We start from the raw sequence: 22,454 nt of genomic DNA, 5'->3' as shown, positions 1-22,454 counted from the left end.
ATAGGATTGCACTGACAATTATTTCCCTTCTAATAGTGTGTGTGTGTGTGTGTGTGTGTGTGTGTGTGTGTGAGAGAGAGAGAGAGAGAGAGAGAGAGAGAGAGAGAGAGAGAGAGAGAGGTAGGTTGAAAAAATATAGATAGCTTTATTTAGTTAAATTTTAGTATCTTCCTTTGCCAGTAATACAACTGAATTTCAAACTAAGAAGATAATATGACAGTTTAAGAATGCCAAATAGGGAGAGAATTTTAAGGAAAAGTAAATCACACGATCGATTAAATCTTAGGTCGGAATCAGAATATTTCAAACACTGAATTTTAGATAGTCCTCCCAGTTTGGTGTCGTCTGCAAATTTGATGAGCATCCCTTCAACTCCTTCATCCAAGTCATTTATAAAGATATTGAACAACAACAGGCCCAGGACAGAACCCTGTGGCACCCCATTTGTCACTTTTTTCCAGGATGATGAGGAAACATTAGTGAGCATTCTTTGGGTTCAGTCAGTCAAATAACTACAAATTCAACCAGCTACAAATCCACCTATAAATACAAACACATACAGACATATACGAAAATTTACAAACAGCTTGATCAAATACATTTCCAAACTGTGTAGAGATAAAACTATAGATAAAACCTGGCTTGGAGTACTACAGCTATTAGGCATATCACACAAAATTATGACCCTCCTTCAATACAGTGGTACCTCAGGTTACACTTTGATTTACAGACTTTGCTAACCTGAAAGTAGTACCTTGGGTTAAGAACTTTACCTCGGAATGAGAACAGAAATAGTGCACCGGCGACACCAGGAGGCCCCATTAGCTAAAGTGGTACCTCAGGTTAAGAATGGTTTCAGGTTAAGAACGGACCTCCGGAACGAATTAAGTTCGTAACCAGAGGTACCACTGTACATAAAGGGATATATCCCAACAGAATTGTTTATGGGTTTTCTTGAAAAACCTACATCTTGTCATCACACTTATGGTCCATTCATTTTCAAACTTTTCTGCATTGAGTTGTAGAATAGAGCCATGTAACATGGAACCCCTCCATATTTTAGAAGATGCTGAGATTTTATTTTGTGGCAGTGGTGAGACTTATTGGGACCCACCATTGCTTGGAATGAACTGAATGTGGGTCTTAAAACTCCCACTAAACTCTCATGGCTGCATATTTTGGGGGGATATTGTTAGTGGTGAACAGTTGCCAACTTGCACCGCCCAGAGGCCAGTGTCACGCCTGTGTAAGACGCACAACACACGTGTGTGATGTTATACTCACAGCATCAATGTCAGGAGGATCCAGGGCCTGGAACAAATCTTGGAAATCACTTCTCTTATCAATCGAATCATACCTTTCCCAATGCTGCAATCGGAAGTAAGCCCCACTGAGTTAAATGGAATTTACTCCCAAACAGGGCCTTCGTAAGCATATCCGGTGCCGTGGTGCAAAGCTCCCTCCGGCGCCTCCTCCCCCTGTTTCCCAGAGTTTTTTAGGGAGGACGGCGCTGCCGGCGGGGTTGGGGGTTGATGCTGGTAGCGGCTGGAGGGCGTCTCCTCCAGCGGGGAAGAGGCAGAGGCTAGATGCGGCGCCTCCCAGCTCAGCTGGCCACTTCGTGCCGTGGTGGCCATGGCAGACGGAGGCTCTGGGCGCAGCGCTGCTTCAGCGCAGCATGGCGGAGGCGGGCGAGGGTGGCGAGCTGATGCCGGGAGGCGCCGCGTCCAGCCTCCGCCTCTTCCCTGGCGCCCTCCAGAACTTGGCGCCCCACACACCACTACCCTTTGTGGGTAAGATGCCCCTGCTCCCAACATAGCAGGTATAAGCCTCTTGTAAATGCCTTTCATTTTGCAGTGTTTTCCCAATGCAGTAGTTACTTTGACTTGAGTCCACAGTTCTCTTCAGCCCTTTTAAGACTGCATAAATATCTGAAATGAACAATGTGCAAAACCTGCTGAAAATTATCAGAAAAGATTATTGGGATTTGATTGTAGATGTCACAAAAGGTTGTGTTTTCTTTGCTGTTCTACATTCTGGGGGAGATGATCACTGATGCATGGCATACAAGGAGTGACAGCTGTCCCAGAGTTTTTAATTTTAAGTTTGGATCTGTTCCAAAATCAAACTGCCAACTATCCTTCTAAGCTGATTGTTCCAGTAATTATATTTATTGCTTTTAAAAAAACAACCCCTTCTATTCATAAACATTGTAATTTAGCTAGTTACGTTTTGTAGGTATGTACTATTACTCTAGCAATATTTGATTTTACATCAAAATATAAATTATTTTTCATAATACATATTAGGGCAAATAAATGCTGACCCACTTTTGAAGTAGACAGATGGGAAATTAGGAAACAATGAAAGCCTTCCCCCCTTTTTGGTAAAAAGGATTAGCATAGAGCTGAATCCAGATGTCAGCATTTTAATTTGTTAATATATTTAAACAGTTGGAATTATCTATTCCTCCCAGCAGAATAAAAATTAAAGAGGACGGGAAGCATTCTGCTGATATAAGATTGAAAGCTACAATGAATTCACCTCTAGATTGGAGATAGAAAACAGTTGTTTCCAGAGAGTTGAAGGAGGTTTGAAAAAGTTATAGCTGCTTGTGGGTTTTTGTAGTCACCAGTCTCACACAGATATGATTTTTCCAGCTTGGAAATGCATTTGATCAAGCTGTTTGTAAATTTACATGTGTATGCAGGAGATTTGTTTATCTGTGGACACAGCCAATTTCCCCCCACAAAAAATAGATACAGGTTTGTATCCAAATAAGCATAGAGCCACTGAAATTATGGCAATACAGTATCTGACTTGCACAAAACAATGTGTAACATTTTTAAATACAGTGTGTATATATATATATATATATATATATATATATATATATATATATATATAGTGTTGTGCCCAGCCATACCTGCACCCCCACAAAGGAGCACTGCACTAGTGTAAGTAGTGGCACCCACTAGAAGTGGTAGATGGCCAGAAAAATGTTGCCACATACTTTAAAAACAGCATCCACACAGTGTGCTTCAGTATGTCCGCAGTTGGTTAACATGCGGTTTTAAATTGGAATCGCTTTTCGGTAGCATATTATCCGCAGATCAGGAAAACCCAAATTAAATGGGGGGAAGTGTCCCTTGAATGAGGATGTCATAAAGGTAAAATATATGCACACATGAAATCCTTGTGTACACAATCATGGTGTGTGTGTATGCTTTTAATTTTTTGCCTTTGATAAATTTGGCAAGTTCAAACACTCTGCAAAACCTGTTTGGTCTGCAGCAATGGTAGACTAAATGAATTGTGTGCCTTGCACATGGTAAAGTGGTGTCACTCTCAAACCTTTTCAGCTCTCTTAAAGAAACATACTCCAGCCCTAGATTACTTGTTAACATTTAAGAAGCTTAGCTCAGGGTCTAAGGCTGCAACGCTCAGCTCACTTGTTAATGGAGGAAGTATCATTAAACTCAGCTGAATTTAGTTCCAAGTAAATAAATTTTGGATTGCAGGGCATGTGATTGAGCTGTGAGCTGGGAAGTCCATAAGTAAAATCTCACCTTACCTGTGAGCTTACTGGTGACCTTCAGCAAGCCACTATTCAAAGACTCGATTCAATAAACCACCTTATTGGGACTGCTATGGCGTGTCCAGCTTGGTACTTCATGGCTGCTATGACAATCACGGACCATCTCAGCATATAACTGGCCCAACACATTGTACGCCACACACTCCTGAACTTGTCTTCTTGCCTGAGAAGGGGGTATGGTATTAATTAAAAAGGTATTACAGTGGTACCTCTACTTACAAATTTAATGCGTTCTGAATGCACATCCGTAAGTCGGAAAAATTTGTAAGTCGAATCCCATAGGAATGCATTGGGAGAAAAAATTCATAAGTCGAAGCAGCCCTATCTAAAAATTTGTAAGTAGAAAAAATCCTATCTAAACTGCATCCAAGATGGCAGATGGAGCTCCATTCGTAAGTAGAAACATTCGTAAGTAGAGTTATTCGTAAGTAGAGGTACCACTGTAATTTTAAAAGGGGGGATTTTTATTTTTTTGCATTACAGAAATAGCCAGGAATACAAACTAGCTCTTATCATATTGGATCAGAGGCAACATAGAATTCAGAGGGGAATCAAACAGCTAGAGAGGCAAGGCAAAGAATTGTTGCCAGTCCATTGCCCCGGCCTAACCCAGCAGCTCGATATAGCTTTAATTGCCAGGTGAAAGAAGACAAAAGGGACCTAGGAGGATACCAGAGATGGTTTTAGGGGAGCATGACCGATTCAGTGCCATTGGCGTGGAGCCTGGGGGTGCCTCAGGGGCGCCATAACTATGAGGTAGAATGGAAGGCAACAGGTGGCAGGTGCTGAATTTTGGAATCACACATGGTGCCGCTGAAATTTGAGACCCCAACTCCACCAGTGCAATCAGGAATCAGGAATCCTAGTTTTTCACAAGAGACAGTTCCAAAGTTCCTCAGCTGTAACCCTACCGGTAGTTGCTCTCAGTAGTGGATGTTGGGAGATAAACATTCAGATCTAATGCTTCTGGCTTTTCTTGACTATGTTGACAAAGTTTGTTTTCTATTCATTACCTCATGGCCGGCTCTAGGTAGAGTCCCGGTGGCGCTGGGGGCCGGGCCGGGCGCTGCGCGGCAAAGCCGCGCAGAAGCCATACTACACCCTGCGAGGGCTGGGGTGCCAGAGTGATCTCCGCCCCTCAGCACCAGGGCACCCGACCTTCTCGAGACTGCCCTGCATTACCCGCTTCTGGATGGGGTGCACTCCCTCTGAAGGAGCCATCTTTGTCACTGAGTGCTCAGGTGGTTGGTATATCAACTATGCCCTTTCCTGGACAGGGTTAGCTTAATCACTGTGATTCATGTGTTTGTTGGTAACATCACAATTTGACTACTATAATGCGCTTTATATGGGGCTTCCCTTGGGATTGATTGCAGCACACGTGTGTTACCTATTCTGATGGAGCTGCCTTGGTTGCAGACCAACTACAGTAGGCCCACAACTTATGCATGGGTTCCATTTTCAGGGTCCACGTGCAAACCCAGAATCACATGAAGCCAGGAAGACCAGTAAGAAAGAGTAACCTACCATGTAAAATGCAGCACTTACCAGTCAATTATGACTGCTTTGCTTATTCTTCCTCTTCTGAGCTTGATGTTGATGTAGAGCAGTGGTTCTCTAACTTTTGTCTCTGACTGAGCCACACTTTCAAAATAAAAAATTGTTCGTGGCACACCAAAAAATTTTATTGATAAGAACTACATTGGGAAACAAAAAGAAACAACTCCTAGCAATGCTTGATTCATAACATAGAACACAAATACTTTATAATATGATCATGGAAGCATAGAACAATGCAGCTACATAAGAACATGACTCATTCCCAAAATATAATTATAATTTCATCCTTCCTTCCTTCAGCTGGAAATAATCACCTTTGCCCAAAACGTCCTTCAGCTTCCTATGCAGAGTCTCATAGTTTCATAGTCACTTGCAATACAATGCAGCACAATGCAGCGCAACACATATACATTGTTTATATTTGCACCATAACAATATTTTTACAACTGATTTAACTGCCATGGATCCCCCTACCACTCTTGCAATTCTAGTGGGGTTTCATTTTTTGGGGGGGGGTCAGAACTCTCTGTTAGAGATTTAAGGTCTATTTTATTTATTTGGATAATTTCTAAGCTGATCATTGGTGTAAAACTCCTTCTGTAGTTCCTCCAAGGACAGGGAATGACTGTTAAAGCAGTTTTCCTTTTGTATGAATACATTCAGAATCAGATCTGGGCTATGCAGCCAGTTTTGAGGATTGTTGCAGTTATTAATTTCACACTAAAAAGGTGCACCAACTAAACACTCTCCTGGGACTGAAGATTTTCTAATATGACTTCTTTGTTGTATATTTTGATGCCAGTATTTTATTTTTTGAACAACACTCTGTCCATGTGGCATTTCCTTGGCAGTGCTTGTTTTATCTAGGAAAAATAAATTCAGCACAGTTCAGCTGGCAACCCAGCTATGATTTTCTGTCATTGACAGATGTCTTTCCAGTATTTGAATTAAGTGAGAGATGCATCACATCCTTGAGATGAATTTCCAGTTATTTTTAGCATAGCTGTTCTCCCCCTTTTTAAGGGAAATTCCCTTAAGCTGAATAGGCTTCCTCATGAGAAAAGGGAAAACTGCCAAGTACCCCGTTTTCCCCGGGAAACCCCCGTTTTTACTTACCTTTTCCCGGTGGTCCCCCATATCACTTCGCCTCCCGTTTTTCTCCGTTATTTTCTCTTGCCGGCGGCCATTTTTTTCTTTCCGATTTGCCCTTCTTTGGGCACCAAAAATGGCCGCCGCCGGCTTCAAAAGTCGCATCTACGCATGTCTGGAAGTGCATAAACGCGACTTTCGGTGTCGGCGGCGGCCATTTTTAGTGCCCGTAGATGGGCGGAGCGACACCGTAAGTTGCGTTGACGCACTTCCTGACATGTGTACAAGCGACTTTCGAAGCCGGCGGCGGCCATTTTTGGTACCCATAGAAGGGCAAAGCGACACCGGAAGTTATGTGGACGCAACTTCCGGTGTCACACGGCTGCCGGTCCCGGATTCTGCAGTCCGGGACTTGGAAGGTAAGTTAAGAGCTCATGTTCATGGCAAGTGTTGTGTCCCCGTGGCCATTCTCATGAGCCTCCAAATCAAAGATGGTGAGCTTCTAAATTAGGAAGCCTTCTGTACTTTCCATTAGTAAATATTAGTACATGTTTAGGTCAAATAACATGCTGTGAGCAAGGCAGTGGAGGCTGTTCTGCTGGGCGAAGTGGGGCATAATGCAGGCATGGCCAAACTTGGCCCTCCAGATGTTTTGGGACTACAACTCCCATCATCCCTAGCTAACAGGACCAGTGGTCAGGGATGTTGGGAATTGTAGTCCCAAAACAGCTAGAGGGCCAAGTTTGGCCATGCCTGCTCTAGAGCCATAGCCCAGACTTTGAGGTACAGGGAGTGATTTAAATTTAGGAAAAAGTTACAGGTTTGCAGGGGAGGCAGGGGTGCCAACTTGGATAAAATATTGGGGGGACCCAGGTAGGCTTCACTCCACATAATCAATCACATAATGCAGTGCATGCACACTATTTGAATGGCAATGCCCATCAATTTTGGGGGGGTGGGCCCCTCAAGTTTTTTATACAGAGGGCCAAAGACCTCTTGGCCCCTAGGAGTTGGCTACTATGAGGGGAGTGGAATATCTAAGCCTTCCCTGTGCTGATTCGCTCATTGGCAGGGAGTAGCAGGACTTGCCCCTTTGCCTTCTCTGCTGCTCGGCTGTGTGAATGGAGAGATCGGTGTGCATGTGATTGTGCCCATTTGTACACCTCATCCATCCATCCATCCATTAGCAGGGTCTGAACTCACTTTGTTAAGAAGTGATCATGGAGAACTGTGGCAAACAGTGGTGACAAAGGACAAAGTTCTAGGCTTTGTTGAAAAATTGAAACCAAACAAACCACTGTCAAATGCGAAATTGCAGATCTTCTAACAACAACAACAGATAGGCCTTGTACCCAAGGACTGGAAAGTAGCCCGGGTAACATCCGTTTGTAAAAAGTGATTCTCGAGATCAGAATCACGTAAACTCAGGAAGACCCAGGAAACAGCCCCCAGCGCAACCATCCCTGCCTGTTCAAAGCTGACATGCTGCAAGGGCAAGATATTGCGTGAGCCTCCCTAGCCTCCCAGAGCCTGCCTTTGAATGGGCCTTGCCCAGCAAGCAAGAAAGGGAGCCACATGGGTGATTACAAGGATTTGGGTATAGGGCCTTTCCCCGCATATTCAATGGTCCCTTTCTTTGGATCTCAACCGCCCCACCCCCAACTCCATGTTGTCCTGGATTAAAGTCCACGCATATTATATTTGCATACAACTACTGTGTGCTAAAGTGTATAGTACCGTGTTTCTCATATTATAAGACACGTCTTATATTTATTTTTTCCTCAAAAAAACACACTATGGCTTATTTTCAAGGGATGTCTTATTTTTTTCCTCCTCCTCCTGCCGCGGCCGGCATTGCTGCTGCGCCTATCACTATGTCTTATTTTCGGGGTATGGCTTATATTCCTTGAATGCTTAAAAATCATGCTATGGCTTATTTTATGGGTATGTCTTAAAATATGAGAAACAGGGTACTGTATATTCCTGGGAAAGTATTGCCCTGAAGTATACACTTTTAATAGTGTTTTAAATTGCATATCATGTGTGGATAATTAACTTTTTTTAACTGTTTGCATTCCTTTCCTTTCCTTTCACTTTGTTTTGGGAGACACCCAGAGAACTCCTGTTTTAATAAATTAAAGATGTTTAATAAATTAAACCCACTTCTATTAAGCAATAAGCTAGTCAGAAAGTAGGAAAGAAGCACATTAGAGTGTTTTTCCCCCCTCTTCCCTTTTCCTTTCTATATTGTATTTTTTTCAAATACAACAAACACCAACAATATCAGCTAGTCTGTCATTTCTTGGGAAAAGGCATAACAGCAGCCTAAAGTTAGAACCACTAGTTAGAACCATTTTATAATTCCTTTTTTTAAAAAAAAAAAACCTCTAATCTGGTAGGCCAGTGGGAGAGGAATGGAAGCCAGGGGTCGTAGAAGGAAATTTTTAAGGCCCAATATTTCCCTGTTGTGCAGTTTTGTAATATTGTTCTTATTTCTGTCTTTAACTTCTTTGTACTCAGAAGGGTACTTGAAGGGCTGTTACTTGAAAAGCAGCCTATAAATAGTAACATGATATGTGTCAGATCTCTTCCCTCCTGTTAGAGCTTCATGATATTTTTGAGGGATAAATAATAATAATAATAATAATAATAATAATAATAATAATAATAATAAATTATTTATACCCCACCCTCCCCGGCCAGGATATGTCAATAGATGGCTAGAACTTGGGTATTTTGGGGTGGCGGGGGGTGGCGGCAAGGTTGTCTTCTGAAGGGTTGGTAAGGAGAGAGATCTTAGCCAAAATTGCAAGGCTATTAATTTCTGCACCCTTTTAAAACATCTTGACAGTGTTGCTTTCACTTCGTCATGATTTTAAATTGGGCACCATCTCAGATTTCTTGTTGGCATCAATCCGTTCCTTTCATTTCTGGGTTGGCATGCCTCCCAGATGTTATTTCGAATAAACAGATTCTTGTAGCTCATACCCACAAACCAGAGTCATTATAATTTCTCTCTGTTGCTGGGGGGGGCACTATGCAGTTGACTGTAACAAACAAATATATCTATGAATACTAATTAAATATTAAATATGGTTACATTTTACTTGATATGGATACTTTCGGGTTAACATGTGTTTGCCTTTGGCAAAGTGCACTTTCCTATTTTACTTCATTACCCATGGTTACAGTTAGCTTCTGTTTTGCCCAGTCTTCTGAAATTTAACCTTTTACGCTTCCGTATGTTTTCTTGCTCCCAGAGACACAAGCTGTTTGCCTTTTATCAGGCATTGCAATTCTGTTTTTGGATCAACAGCACCTTTGATGGGAATCTTGGCATCACTTACAAAACAACAATGTCCATAATATTATTGAAAAGCTGTTACAAAAAAAGCCCCAAAAAAACCCTCCACAAAAACTATGGAGTTCAAAACTTGACGAGAAACCATTTATCACAGCTTGTGCCTAGTGTATGGTATGTCTTGTGTCAGTATATCTGCAGTCATTAATTTTGAACAGAATCAGTATTTGACACATGGTGGTGTATTACAGTATGCCTACGCATGGGTGCTCTGTTGCCTGAACCTTTTGTAGCCAAAGTAAAATGGAAACAAAATCAAGGCCTACAAGGCTAAACTAAACTAAACTAGATCTTGTGGATGTCTCATCATAAGGAGCTTGTAATATGAGATTTGAGGCAAGATGTGTCAGGCATGAGCTCACTAGATGTAGTTTCCCTAGGGAAACCACTATTAGTTCTTTATTCATATGGATGGATGGATATCCTTGATAGGTTTTGTTTTTTTATATAACTCAAAACTGTGTCTCAACCACAACTCCAACCTCCCTCGTTTGCAATAGGTAGATAATGATTAGCAGGTCAACCTTATAGGGTTGTCATAAGGATAACCCAGATAACATATGAAGCATTATAAACACTAAGGTTCTAGATAATTTCCCTTTCTGGTCTTTTAATTGCTCTGCTGTTCATCACGTTTGTGCAGCTTCTTTTCATCTTGTTTATAGCAAATGAGATAAGGCATTTTCTGTGACCATAATGTATCAAAGCACTTATTCTACCATTAATTGAGCCTGCTATTCTCATCCTCAGTATGGAGTAAATGTATTGAACAACTCTTAGCGTCTTTCCCTCACACCTTCCATACCCATCTTATCAGGAGGTCCATTCTGCACAATCACACCTTTAGTTCTGTGACACTTGCCTGTTGGCATTCCCTCCCATTAAATATTAGACAGGCCCTGCTTCAGTTGTCTTTTTGGCACCTACTGAAGACTTCTTCCCATAAGATTTTTGAATAGAATGGACTTACCTCCTCCACAAACCTCACCGCTCCGGAGACTGACACACCGCTGGAGAACCACGTCCACAATGGATCGGGACCCTACACAAACCTCCCACACACACGATAACTACGTACTCCACTCACCCCTCCTTACAAAACCCAAACCCCACTCAGAATGGACTTCCCCCTCCACAAACCTCTCTCCCCCCACTCACATTTCAGAGGTTGCCACTCATATTCACTGATAGAATAAATTTTCAGTTAAAATCCAGTTAAATATTATTTGGGCAGTGTCACAATTTCTCATTGTTTGTGAATGAGGGGGGGATTTGTGAGGGTACGTGGTTACAGTATTTGATCAGTTAACACCACTATCTGTCTAGAGGAAGAAACTCTTCCATATGTTAGAATCAGCAGAATGGAAGTAATGTAGAAAACTGAATTATATTAGGGGACATTGCCTGCAAAAATGCAAATACTAATCCATTATACATTATACAATAATGTATAATTTGGAGAAACGTACATGAACATTTGTGTGCATGTCTTGGGGGAAAATGCAAATAGATGCAGACATGAAGCATGCTAAATTTAATGTTGGGTAAGCGAGAAGGTGAGAAACTAAAGTTTACAGATTCAGCCATCCTCATCAGATAGTGTTACTGTGCTAAGACACCGTTCTAAGAATGTGAACAAATACATGAAATTTATTGAATTAGTCTGCAGACGATATCAAGATAAAAACACAATAAAATACATTTAAAACTCTCATTACACACACACACACACACACACACACACACACACACAATAAGTCAGGTAAAAATAAATAATGCAAAAGTCTCTACAAATACAAAAGTAAAAATACAGTTGTACCTCGGAAGTCGAACGGAATCCGTTCCGGAAGTCCATTTGACTTCCAAAATGTTCAGAAACCAAAGTGCGGCTTCTGGTTGGTTGCAGGAAGCTCCTGCAGCCAAGTGGAAGCCGCAGAAGCCCCGTCGGACATTCGGCTTCCAAAAATAGTTCGCAAACCAGAACACTCACTTCTGGGTTTGCGGGGTTCAGGAGCCAAAACGTTCGAGAACTAAGCTGTTCGAAAACCAAGGTACGACTGTAATAGAAGAAATATGCATCAGAATAAGTTTATACACTCAAAACTCAGAATCTCCACATTAGTTAACTGAAATGAGACTGGAGTACAGTGGTACCTCGGTTTAAATACACAATTGGTTCCAGAAGTCTGTACTTAACCTGAAGCGTACTTAACCTGAAGTGAACTTTCCCACTGAAAGTAATGGAAAGTGGATCAATGCGTTCCAGACGGGTCCGCGGAGTACTTAAACTGAAAGTACTCAAACCGAGGCATACTTAAACCGAGGTATGACTGTAGATAAATAGGTATCGCTACAGCGGGAAGGTAAACGGCATTTCCGTGTGCTGCTCTGGTTCGCCAGAAGCGGCTTTGTCATGCTGGCCACATGACCTGGAAGCTGTATGCCGGCTCCCTTGGCCAATAACGCGAGATGAGCACCGCAACCCCAGAGTCGGGCACGACTGGACCTAATGGTCAGGGGTCCCTTTACCTTTAACTACTGAAAACTTATATAAACAAGCAATATTTTGCTGTCCTTTCAGTGAGCCAACCTCTTGGACTAAGACACCTGAGCAAATCCTTATTTTCATGATTTAGGTGCCTGTAGTCCATAGTCACTATGCCAAGGGCAGCCCACACATGGAAATGGCATTACTGGGTTCTGCAGTCCAAAGAGCAATCTCAAACCATCACCATGCAGCAGTATAGGAGGTATAGATAAAATAGATGATGGAGGAAAAGGAAGGAAAGAAAAAGACTGAGAAGTCCTGAAGTGGAGTCTGGCAAAGGAGAAGAACAGGAAAGAATCAGAGAGCTTTGCTGGCAAACTGCTCCCAATCTTCAAATGGCCTTTCTCAATAGTTTCTTGTAGACATTGAGCCACATACCTGGGGAAATCCTGGGGGACCCTGCAGGACAGCTTTTACCCAGGGTAGCAATAGCTGCCAGCACCTTCCAGACCTTCCAGAGTCTTCTAGCAAAGTTGGGGAGGGGCCACCACAATTTTGTGACCCCCAACCACAAATCCTACTGCTATGGAAGGGGATGTCAGAAGCTATTGACATCCAGGAGAATGAATTGCTAACATCATACACCTACATCTTTGGAAGGTTTGGGACCATCTGTAGTTTGCAGGGATACTTTTTGCTGTGTTCTTCATGAATAAAATTGTTTACATCCTCTCCTCGCAAGATTCCATTACATCTATAGTCTGGAGTTGTTAGATGAGTTTCAGTTACTGCCCCCCAAGCGTGGGAATATGGAGTACCAGGATGTGTGGTGGGAATATGGAGTACCAGGATGTGTGGTGGGAATATGGAGTACCAGGATGTGTGGTGGGAATATGGAGTACCAGGATGTGTTGTGCAGTAACACAGAAAGTTCTCTATATACGCAGTTGCAGGAATGTGGTCCTTTTTCACATGGTTCTTCCCCCCTAAATGGGGTGAGCAGAATTACTCACCCATTTGTTGCAGTGCATTTGAGTCACTGCATTGCAATTTTCAGTTATAGAAATGCTACAGAGCCGACTCCTACACCACGCAAACAGGATTTGCTAAAATGATTACCCAACCTAGTGAATTCCATCCAGCTGCTGTTAGTTTAAATAGCCTACTGTGCTAGTGCTGAAGGGTAGAACAGTTTCCATCTGTAGCTCTTTCCACAGTTATAATTTTTAGTAACAACCTCATTTGAATCAAGTTGATGAACTATTATACTCATTGTAGGTATAAATGCGAAGAATGTGGGAAGAAGGGATCGAATGCAATCAAATATTTTTAAATGGACCGTTTGGTTCTTTTTTGCACCTTTTTCTTAGCTGGTACATTTTTGTTTACACTCAGCTCGTGAGATTCTCAAGTTCTGATGGAGAACAAAACTGCATAAAGTGGCGGTTATCAAACCTGAGGAAAAACTGCTAATATTAGCCTGTTTGCAAATGACACATCATACTTCATTAAAGAAAAGAGCCAGCAGTAGCCTTTTAAAACTTTTGTGCATTCCGTAGATATTTTAGAAATGTTGGGACATTTTATGGACAGTGGTAAGAGATTTTTAGACTCAGTTCCCCAATTCCTTGACAGAGGCAAATGGAAAATCAGTATCTTAAAGGAAGAAGTCTATGAAGTGTACATTCATCAGAAATTCTGGCATTAAAGGATTTTACTACCTACTGGAAAAATTATATGATAATCTTAGTCTTTTGCACCAGGGGCCCGGGGGCACTCTTGACACCAAGAGAAACATCTCTTCCTTGTTGTGAGGCGTGCTAACTCAGGGCTGAAAAACCTGTGGTGACTTTCCAGATGTTACTGGACAATGGATCCCCTCATCTGACCATTGACCATGTTAGCTCAGCCTGATAAGAGTTGGGAATCGAACAATTGGGGGGGGGCAGGTTAACAACCACTGGTCTAACCACCAAAGTTAGGAAATCCACATTTTCTCTGGTACAGGGTTCTGAAAAATATCCTCCCAGCATTCTAATTATCAGATTAGGATTTCTTTCTCCTCTCCCCTGACCCATGGAGCCTCAACACATTGGATAGTTATGAGGGCACTGTTTGCTCCAACAAAAACTGGAGATTGGTTGAGGTCTAACTTGCTCCTCTTAAGCTTCACCCCTTGCCTATAAAAGGGCCAGTCCCCTGGCCTAACAGAGAGATCTCTCCTTTTGTGAGAGTTCCACATTCTTTTTGTGGTTTCTCAACTGGCATGCTCCTTGCACCATTGGGCAAGTCTTGAGGACCCAGAGTTGCTGGATTCTGCAGGTGAATCAGGCTCAAGGGAAGGCATTTGTGAAGACTCAGAATCAGGACCACCACCTGACCACCACGCCAAGCATGTGCATTAAAGATGTCAGGACACCTAACTCAGAAGCTTTTGATAAACTCAGAAAAGTGGAGGGACCAAAAAGTCTAAATGTGTCTTATACTTAAGTCTACAGAAAAATTATCTCGCTCTCAAGCTCTCCTGGTGTTCATATTTTGAATAACATTCTTGATTTCTTCCATCAGTAATGGCTTTGCAAGAAATTCCTTTTGTTAAAAATCTAACTGCAGGAGAACCGACTGTGAGAAAAAAAAATTTCAGATCCAAAGCCTATAGGTTCCTTATCCTTCCTGCATAGCTTAGAATTGTATGTTTGGAATTCTCATTTCTTTTAATGTTGTGTATGCTGTGTTGCGTTCATGTTAATTTTCTGTTGTTTTCAACAAGAAGTCAAAATCTTACTCAGCATCTCTGCACTCTCCCGATATCTCTTGCACAAATATGTCAATGCAAATTCAGCTCTAGCAGAAAATAAATCATACAATTTGTATTTGTCATTTTGCAGACTTTGATAAAGAACCAGAGAAGGGGGATGCTGCAAATTGACTTATAGGTGACTTTACTATTTTACACAAATTTTCCTCTCGCAGAGTTTTAATCCATTTCTTATGAGAAATAGATGCTACGATCCTTCCTCAAATATAAGCCTTACATCTGCTACATGGTATTTCTTTATATATTCTCCAAGCATGTTTTCAAAAGATTAATGTGATACTTTGGAAGTTTATCTGGGGTAATACTCCATCTCATTTTTCTGCTTTAAAAATGCACTTGGCAATGTTGGAGGGAGGATTTAATTTTCCAGACATTAGTTTTATATCCTGGTTAGTGGCAGCAGCTGGTAGCCCCTAGACCTGTGGGATGGCCTGTGGTCAAGCAGGACATGTATTTGGGACCAGTAAGGTCACACAGGGGACCAAAGTCATCACATGTTCTGGTTTCCTTTTAATCCTCCTCCCTTGCAAAGGTGTGGACACAAAAGCACTACAGCAAAAGTACAGTGGTACCTCGCAAGACGGAAATAATTCGTTCCGCGGGTTGTGCCATCTCACGAAAATTTTCGTCTTGCGGAAACAAACGGCAGACGACCAAAAAGAAAAGCGGCAAAAAAAATTCATCTTGCGAGACGCGGCCATAGAAAGCTTCATCTTGCAAGGAAACAAATAATCGCTAGACACTTTTGTCTAGCGAGTTTTTCGTTGCGCGAGGCATTCGTCTTGCGAGGTACCACTGTACTTGGAATCCAACTAAACCAAAAAGTGTCTAACCTCGGTCTAGAAGCGGTCCCTGCTGTCGCATTTTCTAGTGTGGGCCAATGTTACAAGAACCACACATTGTGCAGAAGTAAGCCACACTAAATCCCATGGGGATGGATCCCAGAGAGGACGGGAGCCTAAATTGGTTAGTCTTAAAGGTGCCACACAGAACTGTTTGCAAGGTACCTCCTAAACTTTCAGCCTGATGGAAAAAAAGATTATTACCACCCAAACTGATTTACTTCTATGCTTGCTTATCAGAATATGGAGGGATATTAAATGGACTAAGGTGTAGGATATGCTATATACCACCACAACAGCCATTCCTCCACAAAGGGCCACGCTGGGATCCTGCCCCCAGCCACCCATGTCCCACCGTCAGAGACAGGTCAAAAACCAAGCCACGCCCCACCGTTGCCATCCCCTTCCCTCTCCAAAACACCTCACCTCAGGTTTGCAGGGAGCGGAGGTGGGGACTCGCCTGCGTTGCGGATGAGGGCAGGATGGGGTCGGGATGGGTCATGGGTCAGGACAGGTTAGGGGGAGTCACAGGAATGAGCCACAGCAACGCATGGCCAGGCCAGCTAGTCTCTTATAAAATACGAGGACATTTGGGTTAAAATAAAATTTAACTTAAAAATGTTTTCATTATCCTCTCTGCATCTGTCCAAGTACAGCACTCTCCCTAGTATATCACACCAACTCTCTAAAAAGGTCAAAACGTGGAGAATTTTTAACGTCAGGCAACATGTCAGCACAATATGCCCACAAATGTTCCAGGAGCAAACATTTGGAAAATGTATGCTGCAATGGAGCATTTTATTTTGGTGTCTAATCGGCTTAGCTTTCTCACAGTTTCTGACAACTTATAAATTGAGCTATTGATGACACTGAGTCCAGCTTTTTTAAAAAAATTAGATAGGTGGCCCCTATGTAGGCAAACACGATGCAGATACCCTCTCAAGATAAGTGTGGAGTCCATTGCACTGTCATGTGTCTTAATATAGAACAGAATTCTGGCTTGCATAGACCCATGTGTGAAAATAGAGGCGGCATTCTTGGCTCAGCTGAGTGGCTGCTTTGATACAGGGATTGCAGCTGGCATGTATTTGCATGGCCTTGACCCCAAAATGTCCGGAATCAGGGAGAAGATCCCCTGATTTCCGTCTCTAGCTGGGGAAACCTTTGTCAGGAGCACAGCTGGCCACCTTGAAGCAACTCTGCATGGAAAACTCCACATCATTGGACAGCTAGCAATAGTTCAACAACACAAGTAAGACCTGGAGAAATTAAGAGATGTTTAAAATTGATTTGCAGCACCTTCCACGTCAAAGGTAGCCAACATGGTTCCCTCCGAATGTTCTTGAGCTGCAACTCCCATCAGCCCCAGCCAGCAGGGCCAATGGTCAGGAATGGGAATTTTAGTCAAGCAGCACTTGGAGGGCATCACATTAGCTACCCCTGAGCAGCAATGTCATGTGCTGGATCACCCCTCTCTCACCGTCACTTGGTGAGGGGGGGAGTTCGGCAATGGCAGAAGCAGCAGGACACCACCTCTTGAGCTCCTGCCACTTCAAGCAGCTGCTTCATATCACCTCATCTGGATACTGACAAACTGGAACGTGTCCAGAGGAGGGCAACCAAAATGGTCAAAGGCCTGGAAACGATGCCTTATGAGGAACGGCTTAGGGAGCTGGGTATGTTTAGCCTGGAGAAGAGAAGGTTAAGGGGTGATATGATAGCCATGTTCAAATATATTAAAGGATGTCATATGGAGGAGGGAGAAAGATTGTTTTCTGCTGCTTCAGAGAAGCGGACACGGAGCAATAGATTCAAATTACAAGAAAGAAGATTCCACCTAAACATTAGGAAGAACTTCCTGACAGTAAGAGCTGTTCGGCAGTGGAATTTGCCGCCAAGGAGTGTGGTGGAGTCTCCTTCTTTGGAGGTCTTTAAGCAGAGGCTTGACAGGCATATGTCAAGAATGCTTTGATGGTGTTTCCTGCTTGGCAGGGGGTTGGACTGGATGACCCTTGTGGTCTCTTCCAACTCTATGATTCTATGAGTGAACACGACTGAGAAGTGTTAACTTTGTTTCTCTGTTTCTGCAGCCTGTGACATGTTTGGAGGAAACAAACCATAGCACTTACTTATCCCCAGTACTTGGCTTTTGCTTGTGCTTCATTTGAAAAGGAAAAAGCACCATGAACACTGGTTTGTTCTATGGTTTGCTTTCTCCAAACGTGGCAAGGGAAGAGCAAAGTGGGGCTTTTGAGAAGCAGGCCACACTGCTGCAGTATGCTGTCCATTCACATAAAACTATAGTTTATTTTAAATTATTGTTTAATGTAATCAATAGGAGTATAAGTAAAATCAATTAAAATCAATAGGAGTATAGCATCTAGATCAAGGGAAGTAATAGTACCACTGTATTCTGCTCTGGTCAGACCTCACCTGGAGTACTGTGTCCAGTTCTGGGCACCACAGTTCAAGAAGGATACTGACAAGCTGGAACGTGTCCAGAGGAGGGCAACCAAAATGGTCAAAGGCCTGGAAACGATGCCTTATGAGGAACGGCTTAGGGAGCTGGGTATGTTTAGCCTGGAGAAGAGAAGGTTAAGGGGTGATATGATAGCCATGTTCAAATATATAAAAGGATGTCATATAGAGGAGGGTGAAAGGTTGTTTTCTGCTGCTGCAGAGAAGCGGACACTGAGCAATGGATTCAAACTACAAGAAAGAAGATTCCACCTAAACATTAGGAAGAACTTCCTGACAGTAAGAGCTATGATTCTATGTAATGTGTCAACTAGGCCAAAGAGGTATTCTTCATGGATAAATGAATTTCATCCCATCTTTCCTCTGAGATTAGATACATAAACCTCTCTTCTGAGGAAGGACATGCTGCCATCAGTTTTCACCCTCTTTACCTAGCCCAACAACCAACTTCTATAGAAGGTCTTACCCTTTGGAGCAGGAGAAAACAAGCACGCTCTTTCTTCAGTGTGACAATCCTCCCTTTCCCCTTTGCTGCAAGTATTTTAGTTCACTCTTGATACCCGTGTAGCAGTTGCAGAGTAACTGAGTAGAAGGTGCGCACTGCACCCCTTGAGGGGAAATGAATGCTTCTGGTCAGACACAGAATCCCTCTACTTGTCTGCACATATGACCACTCAAAGAGCCATTGTTATGGTATAATAACAGAAATCCCTGTGTGAAAAATCTTGCTGTGTGAATCTCCCCTAATTGTGCTCTGTCCTAGTGAAGGGGCTGGTAAAGCTATTACTGTGTGAACACAGCATGAAAGAGTGCAAAATTCACATCCATGGATGCATTCTACATTCCCTGCCTGCTCTCTTCCTTTTAGCTAGAATATTACCGGTCTGATGAAATAATGCATTTTATATGTACCTATGAAGGGTTCAGGCTCCCTCACTCTTACGCCAGCTAAGGAGGAATGATCAGGTCATCAGTTTTGGTAACTTCTATGCATTCTAGCTATAGCCTCATTGTTTTCCTTTACTAGCGTTACTGTCTTAAAGTATCAGCTTACTCTGCTGTATAGACTTTGTCTAATCTGATCTTCTTATACTACATATTATCCATGCACATCAAAAACAGATGGTGTTTCCATCCAGCTGGAGTTGTGCTAGTGATGGACATTTGTACATCTGAGCGGAATTAAGGAAGAAAAGCTTCCCAAAGAAGGGCAACGTGTGTACATGTCCTTTTCCATCAACCAAGGAAAGGATTCCAGAGGGTGTCTCTTGGCTAGGGGATACAAAGCCTTCCTCCACTTTACCATGGGCTCCTGATTCTAATCCAGTCACAAGAAAACTGCTGCCAATTATAGTTTATCTGGTCTCTGTGTGATTAGGGTGGGAGGTAGGATAGAGAGAGGACTTCCAAAATAGGATTTGGGTTGTTTTTGTAGCTTTTCACTCTACAGGACAGAACAATTTCATTATAAGGTAACATTCAACCAAAAAAATCTAATTTAGAAACTAAAGAACTTGATAATCATGAGCATGGTGGCATTGCCTGGACTTTTGACTCATGTTTGTCTGTCTGTCTGTCTATCTATCATCTACCGTATCTATCTATCTATCTTGATCCACCACTTGATTGTAAAAAGAAAAAGCCCTAAAAAAAACCCAAAACAGTAAAATAATACATCAAAACATGCAAAAAAAAAACAGATGAAAATTCCCATCAGCATTTATTCATACCCCTACTTTTGGAAAAGACAGGCACACACAGTTGCTCACTGAGCCTTCCACCCTTAAGTAATGGTGGCCTGGAGGATTGGTGCTGATGAGTTTTCTGCGACATAATTATGTCCGGGTCTCTTGCCATAGTGCCACCTCAGCTCCAGCTCTTTCTACTGCTGAGCTCAGGCCTCCAACATGGAATGAGAGGGTTTTTAAGGAGCACTGGGTAGTTGTTGTCTTTGTCCATGGAGTTTTCTTGGCAGGGATACTGGAGTGGCTTGCCAGTTCCTTCTCCAGGTGGATCACGTTTAATCAAAACTCTCCACTATGACCTGTCCATCTTGGGTGGCCCTGCACGGCATAGCTCATAGCTTCTCTGAGTTATTCAAGCCCCTTCGCCACGACAAGGCATTGATCCAAGAAGGGTAGTTGTTGGGATATAAGCAAATGGTTTTGTGACTTTGATAAAGCCTGAAGCAGCCTTCCTGGCTTGCAAACCTGGGCCTTCCTGGAGGCTTTTGTTTAACACTGGACTAACGGAATTGGTAACTATAAAAATGTAAGGCAGAACCAGCCTTGCCAAACAAGCCACCTTTAACTGCCTTGGGAGCAGAAAACCGCACTTGTGCGGAATCATATTGGGGAGGGGGGGTTGCATCATCAGCCAGCTTCACTGATGTTGAAAGTTAAGGATCTTTTATCATATTTTCAGCTTGTTGGTTGTCTCTCACCACCCACAGTCTCTCTCTGTGCTGGGAGGCACCTGCTAGATCTCAATAGGCAGGAGATCCAAAGGGCAAGTTCTGCCACACGAAACAATTGTGTTCTTACAAATGCAGTTGTGTGGCCAACTTCACTGATTGAAATGGTTGCTGGGGCACAGGTGGGGCAAGGTGACCTCATAGGAAAGCTGGTCGCAAGCTCTTAAGGGTTTTGTACAATCATAGCAACACTTTGAATCCTGGCCCAGTAAAATCACTTTTCTGTTTCTTTGCAAGGAAGCTTTGCTGAGTAGCAGGAGAAGCCCTATTTTGCCCAGCCAGCATGTGAGCAAAGCAATATTTCTTTTGCTACTACTGTATTGATTTTGACACATGATGGATCTTTGGTGCTTGTGATGCACAAAGTGTTAGTCTGTCTTTTCTTTTATACTTATATTGCTTATATTGGGGAATACTCATTTGCTTCTGTTGCCATTTTCTGGAGGGAGGGGTGAAAGCTCTGATGGGTTAGCATGCATCCTTGATTGAGGACACTTTTTTATTTTTGATGGACAGGGTTTTGTTTTAATTAGGGCAAGATGGGGGTGGGGAATGTGCTTTAGCCTCTCCTAAGACCATCTTTCAAATGTATGGTGCTTATTTTATATATATATATAATGTGGTGTTGCATATGTGTAAATATTCTTTTTATTATGTATGTTTTATGCCACTTCTTTTGTGTGGTGTGGTGGTGCTTGTGTTCCTCCTCCTGTTTTTAAAAGAGTAGTGTGTGTTGAGGATAAGGACTTTTGGAAAGGACGGTGCTGCAGCCATGGATCTTGGAAGTCGTAAGGAGGCCTCTCCACCTGAAAAATACAGGACACAAAGTGTAGCCCAGAGAGGCCTTTAAAAAAATCTCTTTTGAAGAAGAGCAAGTACTGAAAAGGGCTGCATTAAAGGTAGCAAATACTTGCAAAATATGTACAATCTTAAATAGCAATGCATTGGACTCAGGTTCGCAGGTTTGCTGTGCTCCTGGACTCTGCCCTGAGCATGGATGCCCAAGTCTCTGTGGTAGCCAGGAGTGCATTTGCACAATTAAAGCTGGTGCGCCAGCTTCACCCATTCCTTGAGATGCCTGGCAGAACCTCCACCATTTCTCAGGTGAAAATAGGGACTGTCTCTTCTACATCAAGAAGCTTCTTCTGCGTTTGATCTCATCATATACACCATGGGTAGGCAAACTAAGGCCCAGGGGCCAGGTGCGGCCCAATCGCCTTCTCAGTCAGGCCCGTGGACGGTCCGGGAATCAGTGTGTTTTTACATTAGTAGAATGTGTGCTCTTATTTCAAATGCATCTCTGGGTTATTTGTGGGGCATAGGACTTTGTTCACACACACCCCAATATAGTCTGGCCCCCCACAAGGTCTGAGGGACAGTGGACCGGCCCCCTGCTGGAAAAGTTGGCTGACCCCTGATATGCACATACATCTGTCACCTTGAGCCAATCACAGCCTGTCTGCTGAATCTACCTCACTGGATTGTTGTAAAATGGAATGAAATTAAATTTTAGCTGTAAGCTGCCTCAAGTCCCTGTCAGGGGAAAAGCTGGGAAAAGAAGAGGAAGAGGAAGAGGAAGAGGAAGAGGAAGAGGAAGAAGAAGAAGAAGAAGAAGAAGAAGAAGAAGAAGAAGAAGAAGAAGAAGAAGAAGAAGAAGAAGAGGTAGTAGTGTGGGAATGATCATGAACATAGCAGAGAGTAAATCCTATTAAACTCAATGAGACTTACTTCTGAGTAAAAATGCTTAGAC

At 42.7% G+C, this 22,454-nt stretch overlaps 1 protein-coding gene and 1 long non-coding RNA gene across 4 annotated transcripts in view; one reads left to right on the top strand and one right to left on the bottom strand.

Moving 5' to 3' along the window:
• TSPAN9 (tetraspanin 9) overlaps window positions 1–22,454 on the top strand; it is a 104,181-nt gene that overhangs the window by 58,472 nt on the left and 23,255 nt on the right. The window lies entirely within an intron of this gene.
• On the bottom strand, window positions 464–3,638 carry LOC148687269 (uncharacterized). The gene is made up of 2 exons (XR_015947849.1): window positions 3,572–3,638; window positions 464–540 (listed from the first exon to the last, which is right to left on the bottom strand). It is a non-coding gene; the product is annotated as an uncharacterized LOC148687269 (long non-coding RNA).

Source organism: Zootoca vivipara, chromosome Z1 (assembly GCF_965207765.1).
Source record: "Zootoca vivipara chromosome Z1, rZooViv2.hap1.1, whole genome shotgun sequence".
Classification (NCBI taxonomy): Eukaryota; Metazoa; Chordata; class Lepidosauria; order Squamata; family Lacertidae; genus Zootoca; species Zootoca vivipara.
The sequence above is the reverse complement of the archived record's forward strand: the minus strand, read 5'-3'. Positions and strand labels throughout refer to the sequence as shown.